Source organism: Notothenia rossii (assembly GCF_949606895.1).
Source record: "Notothenia rossii genome assembly, chromosome: 8".
NCBI lineage: Eukaryota > Metazoa > Chordata > Actinopteri > Perciformes > Nototheniidae > Notothenia > Notothenia rossii.
In genome coordinates, this window is record NC_136906.1 from 57527585 (window position 1) to 57538039 (window position 10455).

At 41.1% G+C, this 10455-nt stretch overlaps 1 long non-coding RNA gene across 2 annotated transcripts; it reads right to left on the reverse strand.

The window, feature by feature from the left end:
- Nucleotides 1-2522: 2522 nt before the first annotated feature.
- On the reverse strand, nucleotides 2523-5627 carry LOC307016962. Of its 2 annotated transcripts, XR_013801978.1 has the most exons (3): nucleotides 5084-5627; nucleotides 4329-4376; nucleotides 2523-4137 (listed from the first exon to the last, which is right to left on the reverse strand). It is a non-coding gene; the product is annotated as an uncharacterized lncRNA (long non-coding RNA). The 2 variants fall into 2 exon arrangements; XR_013801979.1 differs by having other exon boundaries at nucleotides 2523-4376.
- Between the last annotated feature and the right edge of the window lie 4828 nt (nucleotides 5628-10455).

The following is a 10455-nucleotide window of genomic DNA, read 5'->3' on the forward strand; positions in this document are numbered from 1 at the left end:
ACATGAGACAGTTAGAGCAGGAAATAGCACCCGAGGGTGGGGAAAGAGCCATGGCTAGCTATCAAGCTAAAGTAGCTACCGTTAGCAAACCCGAAAAGAGTGTAGGCAACTGTGGAGTGCAGTCGCTAAGAGAAGGAGAGTTGTGAGTGCTTAACAGTGTTGGGTGTAACGCGTTACAAAAGTAACGCAGTTACAGTAATATATTACTTTTTGCTGTAACGAAGTAATGTAACGCATTACTAATGAAATGTGGGTAATATATTACCCGTTACAATGCTCAGTAACGCAGTTACAACACATTTTAACCCGAAATTAAATGGTGTTTTGTTTTTTAAGAATGTACTAACATAGCGAGACATTCCGACACCGGACAAATTGTGCGGGTAGATTAGTAAACCTGGTGTTTACCCCTCAGGCTTCGCGTCGAGATCTTCGGGGAAGTTGAACATTATGCAACCATTCAAAAAAGAGAACGTAGTGAAAAATACAAACAACAAATTGTGTCAGGTGCGCGTGACCTGCTCCGCTGCGCGTGCATCATTTCCAAAGTGCTTCCACAGCAGTGACACACATCTGATCTGTGGATAATCATTTATACGAAAATGGTTAAAGCAACCATCACTAAACGCCAGCAACACTGCATCTACTGCAGACAGTAGCAACAGGTCAGATGTGGACATCACGTTACCCTCCGTTGTGGACACTAGCTTACTCCCGCCTGACTTGCCGGCCCCGGAGCAGCAGTCTTCGTCGCCCGAAACTACGCCGCCCCTTTGCGGCCCGCAGGTGCCAGGTATATCTAAACAACTACCCGCCTGGACAGTGGGGTAAGGCGGTCATTTTGCAGCTTGTGGTATAAAAATAGACAATGGCTAGAATATTCATGTGAAAATAGTACCATATTCTGACATGCCTGTAGAAATGTTGGGTCAAAAATAATGCATACAATAGCACAGATGCCTTCACCACGAATGGCTACAAAAATATTGCACGTTGCAGTTGCCCTGACGCCCTCACATTCATTCATAGTCCCCCACTGTACAGACAAAACACCATCAAGGGCCTGTTGTTGCCCTAGCACCCTGGCAATAAAGGAAGCAGTCACACGCTTTGACCTCAGGACAGCTCCAAAGTTGCTGGCAGTCAACCTTCCTTTCCTGAACAAATGCCAGTTTGGGTTGGTTCGCTGACCAGTGGTAGCCACCTGAATTTCCCTCTGTTGCTCTTCAGACAATGCCATGCTTGCCACAATTGCCTCAGGTCCCTGATGCCCAACAGATTTGATAATTTCAGGAACAGTAAGTGTTTACAAGCTGTAGTGTTCCTCTTCTGGCTCGGGGGAGAGAAACCAAGAAATTCCTGAGAACCTGCCCCCGAGTCTGTCCCTCAGCCAGTCACGATCTTCGGAGGTGGGCTCTCTTGTCAGCGGGTTAAATTAATTATTGGTTTCAACAGTCACATTAAAGCAGTTACTAAATCAGCTTACTATCCCCTAAAGAACATATCTAGGATTAAAAGACTAATGTCACAGCAGGATTTGGAAATTTGTCCATGCTTTTATCTTCAGTAGACTGGACTACTGCAATGGTGTCTTCACAGGTCTCACTAAAAAATCCATTAGAAAGCTGCAGCTGATTCAGAACACCGCTGCTCGAGTCCTTACCAACACTAAGAAAGTGGATCACATCGCTCCAGTTCTGAAGTCTTCACACTGGATTCCTGTATGTCAAAGAATAGATTTCAAAAATACTGCTGCTGTTTATAAAGCACTGAATGGTTTAGGACCAAAATGCATTTCTGACCTCCTGCTAAATGATGAACCATCCAGATCTCTCAGGTCTTCAGGGACTGGTCAGCTTTCTGTCCCCAGAGTCAGAACTAAACATGGTAAAGCAGCGTACAGTTATTATGCTCCAAATATCTGGAACAAACTCCCAGAAACCTGCAGGTCCGCTGCAACTCTTACTACTTTTAAATCCAGGCTGAAGACTTTTCTTTTTTTCGCTGCTTTTAATTGAACTATTCATATCTTAGACTGCACTGTAACTTTTATCCATGTATTTTTTCTTTTAATGTTTATTTTATTAGCTTTTCTTTTTAATGACATTTTCTTAATGTCTTTCATTTTTTGTAAAGCACTTTGAATTGCCTTGTGTTGAAAAGTGCTATATAAATAAACTTGCCTTGCCTTGCCTAATAAAGATTTCATGTGACACATACAATTGATTTGTTGATGGGAATTAATGTGAATAAATTAACTCTAGGTTAACGGTACTCTTGCTATCACTACTCACCGACACTATAAACCTTGTCCCTCATGCTAGCCCTGAAAACACCGGTAAGCACACCTTCATCTAGGCTGCACTGTAACGTGTCCTGACTTGTAGTGGTTCTCTCCTCTATCTACACTCTTCTTGTCATCTTTGTAAAACGATATCAGACTGGTAATTGACACAGCCATGACTTCTAGTTAAATTCAGTGTGGCTAAAATGAAAAGCTTTGTTAAAATATGCAAGCATGCGAAAGTCAAATTCAGCTTTATTGTCAAAAATTCTACATGTGTTATACATTCAGAAATATCGTTTCCCACAGTGTGACATGTATACATAAAACAAAAAGGGCCTAGATAAACGTGGTATACATTAAACAAAACGGGCCGAGATAACCGGGGTATACAGTTTAAAATGTTAATATATTTAAAGTGTTCAAAGTGCAGTTTCAGTGCAAGTCAGTTGAAACGATCTTAAGTTGGCGTGACGTTGAAGTCGTGCGACCCTGCTGCTGTACTGGCTTGTAGTTCGTTTATAGCATAACGTTAGCATTTTGCTTTTGGCGACTAGATTTATGATTCAAAAATTATAAAAGTAGGGTTGACATGTGGAGATTATCCGGCTGAACAAAACGTGATCCCTCTCTTAAATGTGTGTCAACCACAGACCTTATTCCGAGCTATTTTCCAAAATCCTATGGAGAATTTGCATTGGTTTTTCGCGAAGGAACCGGAAGAAGTTTACTTCCGGGTTTTACGACGCGTCACTGCAGTTCTCTATAGTAGTTCGTTTTTGATGCTTTTGATAAATAAATATCATACTCTTGGGAGTAAATCTTTGTCTTGAACCTTTTTGTTGACTGCCAACTATATCATGTTTTTTAATTGAATCTGTGGAGTTTTTGCTGTTTGATACATTTGAGTTGTATACACGGACCACTATTGCGGTAAGCATGTTGTAACTTCCGGTTGTTGTTGTCATCTCCGGGTATCCCGTGTGCCTGTTCTGTTGCTGATAGCTTTATCTTATCTTATCTTAACTTAATAGATCGTTTTAAAACTCTTGATCACGGCAACTGCCTGACGTTGTAATCACACGTTACTACAGCTTAAGCACCAGTGTTGGGCAAGTTACTTCCAAAATGTAATATATTACATATTACTTATTACTCTCTTTTGAAAGTAATAAGTTACATTACAACATTACTGTCTCTGAAATGTAATGAGTTACACTACTTTAGTTACTTTTGAGTTACTTTCACCAAAATAACCGCAAAAGAATAGCTAGGTATTTTAAATGCTAAAATGTAGTTTAGTGCAGCTCATTATGCATCGAGTGAAGGGCAATGTGGTATAGCATAACAACTGTGTAGGCCCTTATGGCTACTAACAACTTGTATTACACGGCTTAGTTGAATACTCGATTCTGATTGTAAATTCTTAACATGTGACACGTTGTTAATACAGCCGTACAGACTGCTGTCAAGGACTATAATGAAGGTTAATATATTGTAAATCAAGGCAAATATTATTTAAACCATGCTCATGGTTTGAAATGGCAAACATTGAAAGGAAAAAGTATTATTAAAACCATGTAGCCTACTACATCATCACCTTGGTCCCATCATATACGCTGGGAAGAGAATATTTACTGTGCTTGAAAACTGGTATCACATCATCATGTGAGGTTGACTTTGTGACCTGGAGAACATTTCAGCCTCAACATCAGCTCGTTGATAATAAGCTTGGGACCACTGCAACTCAGATGCAGGTCCTTGAGTCAGATTTGTGGCTCTCCCTATCAGGATTGTTGGGCATCTCCAGATGGTCTGGTAGGGTCTTCCGCTGTGCTGGAGGTAAAGTGTCCCTACGGAGCCAGGGAAATGACAATTAGTGAAGCATTGCAAATCAAGGGCTTCTGTGTCAGTAAGGAAGGAGAAACATTCAGCCTGCGTGAGGAACATCTTTACTGGCACCAAGTGCAAGGTCAGCTTCACCTCACTGCAAGGAAGAAGAAATAAAAAAATTGTGAATTGTTTTTAATTTACATTTACTCGCCTTTGCAATGTTGTGGTTGTTAGAGTGTTAGGTTTCCTGTCAGCTCGTCTGTTGGGAAGATATAAAATATTAGTTTCATGGAAGTCACACCGTCACAAATACTGTAAGAGCATTAAGACATACAGTACATAGGCTAAAACAAAACATCTAAAGATATAACCTTGCACTTTGATAAGTCTCGTGAACATTTTCACTATTTTGACATTTTTATAGATCAAAATTTAACTAAAGAAATAAATGGTAGATTAATCCATATTGAAAATAGGTGTCAGCTGCTAGACTAATTATAATAGTTATATTTCTTAATTAATTAAGATAAGATATTACTGTATTGATCCCAATTTGGGAAATGTTTGTGTTGCAGCAGCATAACAAGAAAAACTAAATAGAAGTTATTATATATACAAAAGTATGTGAGGGATGGGATATTAAATTGAATATAAATGTACATGTGATTTTACGTCCAAGAGAAGCTATGGAGCAGAGAGTTCTCTGCCAGCCAGAGGTGATTTGTTATTAGTTCAATTTGTCAAACTGATTTCCCTGACTACAATCTTTAGTTACATGGTGAAACGCTATGCTGCTTGTACTAATTAGACTTATCATATAAGCCACACAGGTTTTAATAGGATGTATTCATTATCTTTACTTATGTTGCGGTCTTTTCAGCAGCGCCATCTCTAAAACGGCGATACAGTCGCTACCCATCATTTACATTTCACCGTGACATGGACAAAAATGTAACGTCAGCTTACCTCATGGCACGAATCCAGACTCTCCTTTGGAAAACATTGGCCGGGCAACGATAGAACAAGCACGTTTCATGCGAAGACCTGTGGCTGCAACCCGGAGCAAAGCAACAAACCATTGCGTAGCTAACTAGTAGCGCTAGATTTAGCTAACGTTAGCTAACGAAACAAACTGCCGAGTAAAATTGGAAAACACTGGTAATTAATTATTCTATAATTTGTAAAACTACTGTGTTAAAAACGACAATTTAAAAAAATACAGATTCTAATGGTCAGATATAGATATACAGATACTAAAGATAGGCAGGTACTTGCTTTCAAGCAGAACACAGGGGAAAACAAACTTAGCGGGAGTGTTTACGTGTTCTGCGTAATGACGTACAACGGCCTCGACTATTTCTGTAGTCCTATTCAGCCACTCGGTAACAACCATCGTTTTTCAGACACGTAAACTCTTCAAAAATCCCCAGTGGGGTCACTGCTGACGTATTTAATGTCGTAGAACAAAACGTGACTTATCTCTTAAATTTGTGTCAACCACAGACCTTATTTCGAGCTATTTTCCAAAACCCTATGGAAAAAATGCATTGCTTTTTGAGGAAGGAACCGGAAGTGCTAAAAATGCTAACTTACTTCCTGGTTTTACGACGCGTCACTGCGGTTCTCTATAGCAAACCAAAGTAAGGGAAACAAAACAGCAGTGGCGGACAATCTATAAAAGAACAAAGCACATGTTACAGAAATGCCGCCATAAACATTAACTTTGTAAAAACCATGATCGCTCATACCGGGCCCGGCGCCACGAGGGGGCAAAAGGGGGCATTGCCCCCTCAGTTGTATTCCTTGCCCCCTCACTTTGAGCATCATTCATCCATCAAAAAGTACAATTATTAAATAACTTTAAATCTTTATTTTTTATTCTATTTTATTTTTTGAACGTGCGTTGAAAAAATAGAGCAAGGTGAAATAAAATGTTACATGTCAGTAAAAACAGAGTAACAGTGTTGTGCCTGTTTGTAGCGTTAGCGTATTTCTTCTTCTACTACTTCTTCTTCTTCGTCTTTTGTCTTTAATGGCGAATCGCTTCCACTTGGAGCGTATATCGCCACATACTGTTGATTTATTAAATGTTTATATTAAATCCATGTCCTCAGACCAGTGTTTTTGAGGAACTTGAAGATCAGCTTGTTTATTTCATTTCTTGATTTACTTTCGTATATTGACTTGAAATCCATGTTGTTTGACATCAACACAAAATAAGACAGACAACTACAGATAGCACCACACATGATGGTTACTTGTTATTATTTAGGGCTGGCTGTACTCTATGGATCAGGTTTTTGCCAAAGCGAGCCCTTTTACTAGAATAATAATATGTTATGTATTATATCAACCGTATTGGTACAATGAGCGACATCTAGTGACGGATTTTGGAACATTGATTTGATTTTTCTCATAGCAGTTAGACTCTAGACCAGGGGTGTCCAAACTTTTTTTCCTGAGGGCCACATACAGAAAAATATACGAAGGACTGGGCCACTCACTAGACGTGAAGTATACTGCCTCACTTCTAATGCACTAATATTGGTAAAATCAATCAAATGCAGATAAATTACGTTTGATAATTGAACATGTTTGAAGAAAAAAAGCCTCCATCACAGCTCTCCATTAGTAGATTTTAATTTTGTTTTTTACAAATAAATAAATAATTGGGCTTGTTAACACATCAACTAATGTTTGTTAAAAAATTCAACTTTAATTGACTGAATTTATTAAGTATTTGGGCTTATTAACACATGAAAACTGTGTGTATATTTTTAACTCACCAGTAATGGGAAGAATGTTGCACTCAGTGGGAGCAGTGATGCTGCGCTTTGGTCTGAAGGATAGCTGGCAGGTCAGGAGTAAGTTTGGTGGTTGAGATGCGAAGGACGTCACAGAGATGGCTGTCGGTCATTCTGGTTCTCAATCTGCTTTTGTTCAGCGTTAACAGAGAAAATGTCTGCTCACAGATGTATGTTGAGCCAAACAGACTCATCATTCGTTTTGCGTGGCGTCTCATCAGAGGAAACTTGGCCTTTTCCAAGCTCCGGTAGAAGTCAGGTAGGGAGAGAAGCTGATGTTGATTCTTCAGAGAATCATCACACTGCATTTCAATCAGTTCTAATTGCAGACTCTCTTCCACTTCTTCTGCATCCATTGAAAACGGAGCCGCAAACAGTGTGATTTTCTTCTCAATGACAGAAAAATCTTGAAAGCGCCGACTGAACTCTGTAATGAGAGATGTGATCACAGACACATATTCTCCCATTTTAGCAGAGAGGGCATCTGGAAACGCGCATTTGATTTCGGTCAGCGTGGGGAAGTGCGCTACATTGAAGTTGCGCAGTTGTGACTCGAAGAGACGGAGCTTCGCACGGAATGCTTTCATGTGCGCATACAGCTGTGATACCAGCTGCTCTTTGCCTTGTAGTCTCTTGTTCAGGGTGTTGAGATGATCAGTGAGATCAACTAAAAAAGCCAGGTCTGCCAACCATAAAGGGTCACTGAGCTCATGCAGAGGTCTGCCCTTTTCTTTCAAAAACGTGTCGATATTTGATCTCAGGGAATAAAACCGCTGCAGCACAGAGCCACGGCTAAGCCAGCGCACATCAGAATGGTAGAGTAGGTCCCCGTATTCAGCATCGACATCAGAGAGGAACGCTTGAAATTCTCTGTGGTAGAGCCCTCGTGCCCGAATTATATTGACAGTTTTCACAACTGTGTTCATCACATCGCCAAGCTGGACTGACTTGGCACAGAGGGCTTCTTGGTGGATGATGCAGTGCATTTTGACAGCCTCCCCTCCGCTCTCTCGCACCTTGGCGCATACCATAGATGCCATTCCTTTGCGCTCGCCTGTCATTGCTGGAGCCCCATCCGTTGTTAGTCCACACAGCTTGTCCCATTTAAGTCCAATCGAGTCAATTGCATCTGACACAGCTTCAAAAATGTCCTTACCAGTTGTTGTCCCCTTTAGACTCCGAAGATCAAGCAGTTCCTCCGTAATGCAAAAATTATCATCAACTCCCCGCAAAAAGATTAACAGCTGTGCAGTGTCCGTGGCATCTGTACTCTCATCACATGCAATCGAGTAAAAATCACAAGCACAAGCTTTATCTGACACTTGCTGCTTTAAGTTAGCCGACAAGTCTTCAATTCGCCGCACAACCGTATTTCTAGACATGCTAACGTTGTTAAAATCCTGCATTTTCTCCGGGCACATTATTCCCACGACTTTAGTGAGGCACTGTTTGATGAAGTCACCGTCTGAGAAAGATTTCCCATGTAGGGCAATGAGTTGAGCTACTTCATAACTGGCTATTGTAGCATTTTCTTGAGCTTTGTTTGCACGGAAAAAAAACTGTTGCTGGGTTAGCAGGCTAGCTGTCATTTGCTTCACCTTCTCTTCCCGCTCGGCGCCAGTGTAGGACGTGAAGGTCTGATGTTTCGTCTCGTAATGTCGTCGTACATTGTACTCTTTCATAACGGCAACCGTTTCATTGCAAATCAAACACACACACTTCCCCTTGGTTTCTATGAAAAAATATTCATTTTTCCACCGAGTCTGAAATTTTCTGCACTCACTTGCGATCTTGCGTCTTTTTGGTTCCGCCATTTCTGGTGACCCTGAGCAAATTTTTTCTTTGATTGCTTGCTTTGTAGGGACGCTGCCTTGTTAAAGACAGTAGCTCCATCTAGTGTTGAAACTAAGAAGTACAATACAGTTAAACGCAAATATTATGTGTGGGCCATAGTCCATTATACTTTTAGACTTTGAAACGGGCCAATTAAAAATGGTTGGCGGGCCGCAGTTGGCCCGCGGGCCGTAGTTTGGACACCCCTGCTCTAGACAAACCATGGGACTTTATTTTTATTTGTAATCTGTGTCTGTCCATTTGGTGTAGTATTTGATCCAATATTACATTTGGTTTATATATTAGTCACTTTCTTATGAAATGCCAGGTTTTAGGCCTTGATTTGAACATTCAATCCTGAAAATAAAAAATCAAACAGATTAATGTTTCTTTAATCCTGACCTGACTAGAGGTAAGTAAATCTGTATAGGAAGACGAGTTAAGGGATAGAGGAGAAAAAGTTAGGGTATAATTACAGAGCCTGTCAATTTATAAATTGAGGAAATCAATGTTAGTCTGTTAACCAAAGTGAAGCCATCTATCAACTATCTACTATCTATGATTAAAGATTAGAGGAAAATAACAGAACAAGAGGGGTAAATCCAGAATAAAAACAAAGAAGCAAAGAGATTGTAGAGCAGTGAGAAGGAAAAAGGCTTGGTGTGTCAATGACATTGCCTGTGTGAAAAGAAATTCGCCCCCTCGGATTTTTTAACAGCCCCCTCAGTAATTTCATCCTGGAGCCGGGCCTGGCTCATACCTTATACCCCTAGGATGGCGCAGCCCCTCACACACACACAATACCGCTGGTCTTGTCACTGTCACGGGCAAAGCTACAGTCTGATGGAGTAATGTGTAAAAGTCAAACACCCAGAGCCTATCATGCCACTATCTCGATAATTGTGGAGACTTACCGGAAACGAGTGATGTTACGTATTGCGCCGAGGGTTCGGAGCGTGTGTCGAGTAATCCCCAAAGCTTCTTATGAAGCTTAGGCACGTTCACACCGGAGTACTTTTACCCGTACTTTTCCCGTTTAGTTCCGATAGTGCCTGGAATTTTGCCTTCACACCAAAAAGAGTACTTAGTTCAGAGAACTTTTCCCCCATTTTTAGTGCCTGCTAGAGAGGTGGTACTTTCCTGGGGAGAAAACAGTACCAATTTTGATTGGCTGGGCGAATTTCAAACCACGCCCCGTAAAACTCTGAAAAGTTTTGTGAAGCCGCCATTGTATTTTCTGGCATTAGCATTAGCATTAGCCCCGCGCACCAACGGAGAGAGAATAACTTATGGCAACACAAAAAAATCATGGGAGCGGTGGAGTGATGAGGAGGTTTCGGCGTTCTGAAGATTTACTCGGAAGGCTTCAGTAGAATCTGCTGGGAGTCCAAAATCACAAAACACTTGCGACTCGGCTTGGACTTGAACACCAATGGCTAGGGACTTGACTTGGACTTGAGCCCTCTGACTTGAGGTGACTTGATACTTTAATTCAGGGGTCTCCAACACGCCAATCGCGAGATGCCGCTAGAAGAGCAGACTCCCGTTGGGGAGAACAAAATCTTCAGCCGCTTCTACTCTTGCTGAGAATCCTTGCAGGCAGACGCGGGTCTTTATTTTGCTGAGCCACCATGCGGCCAATCATATACGAGGACAAACTAGGATCATACCATTATGTGAAAGAAGGGTGGGGGGCAGACG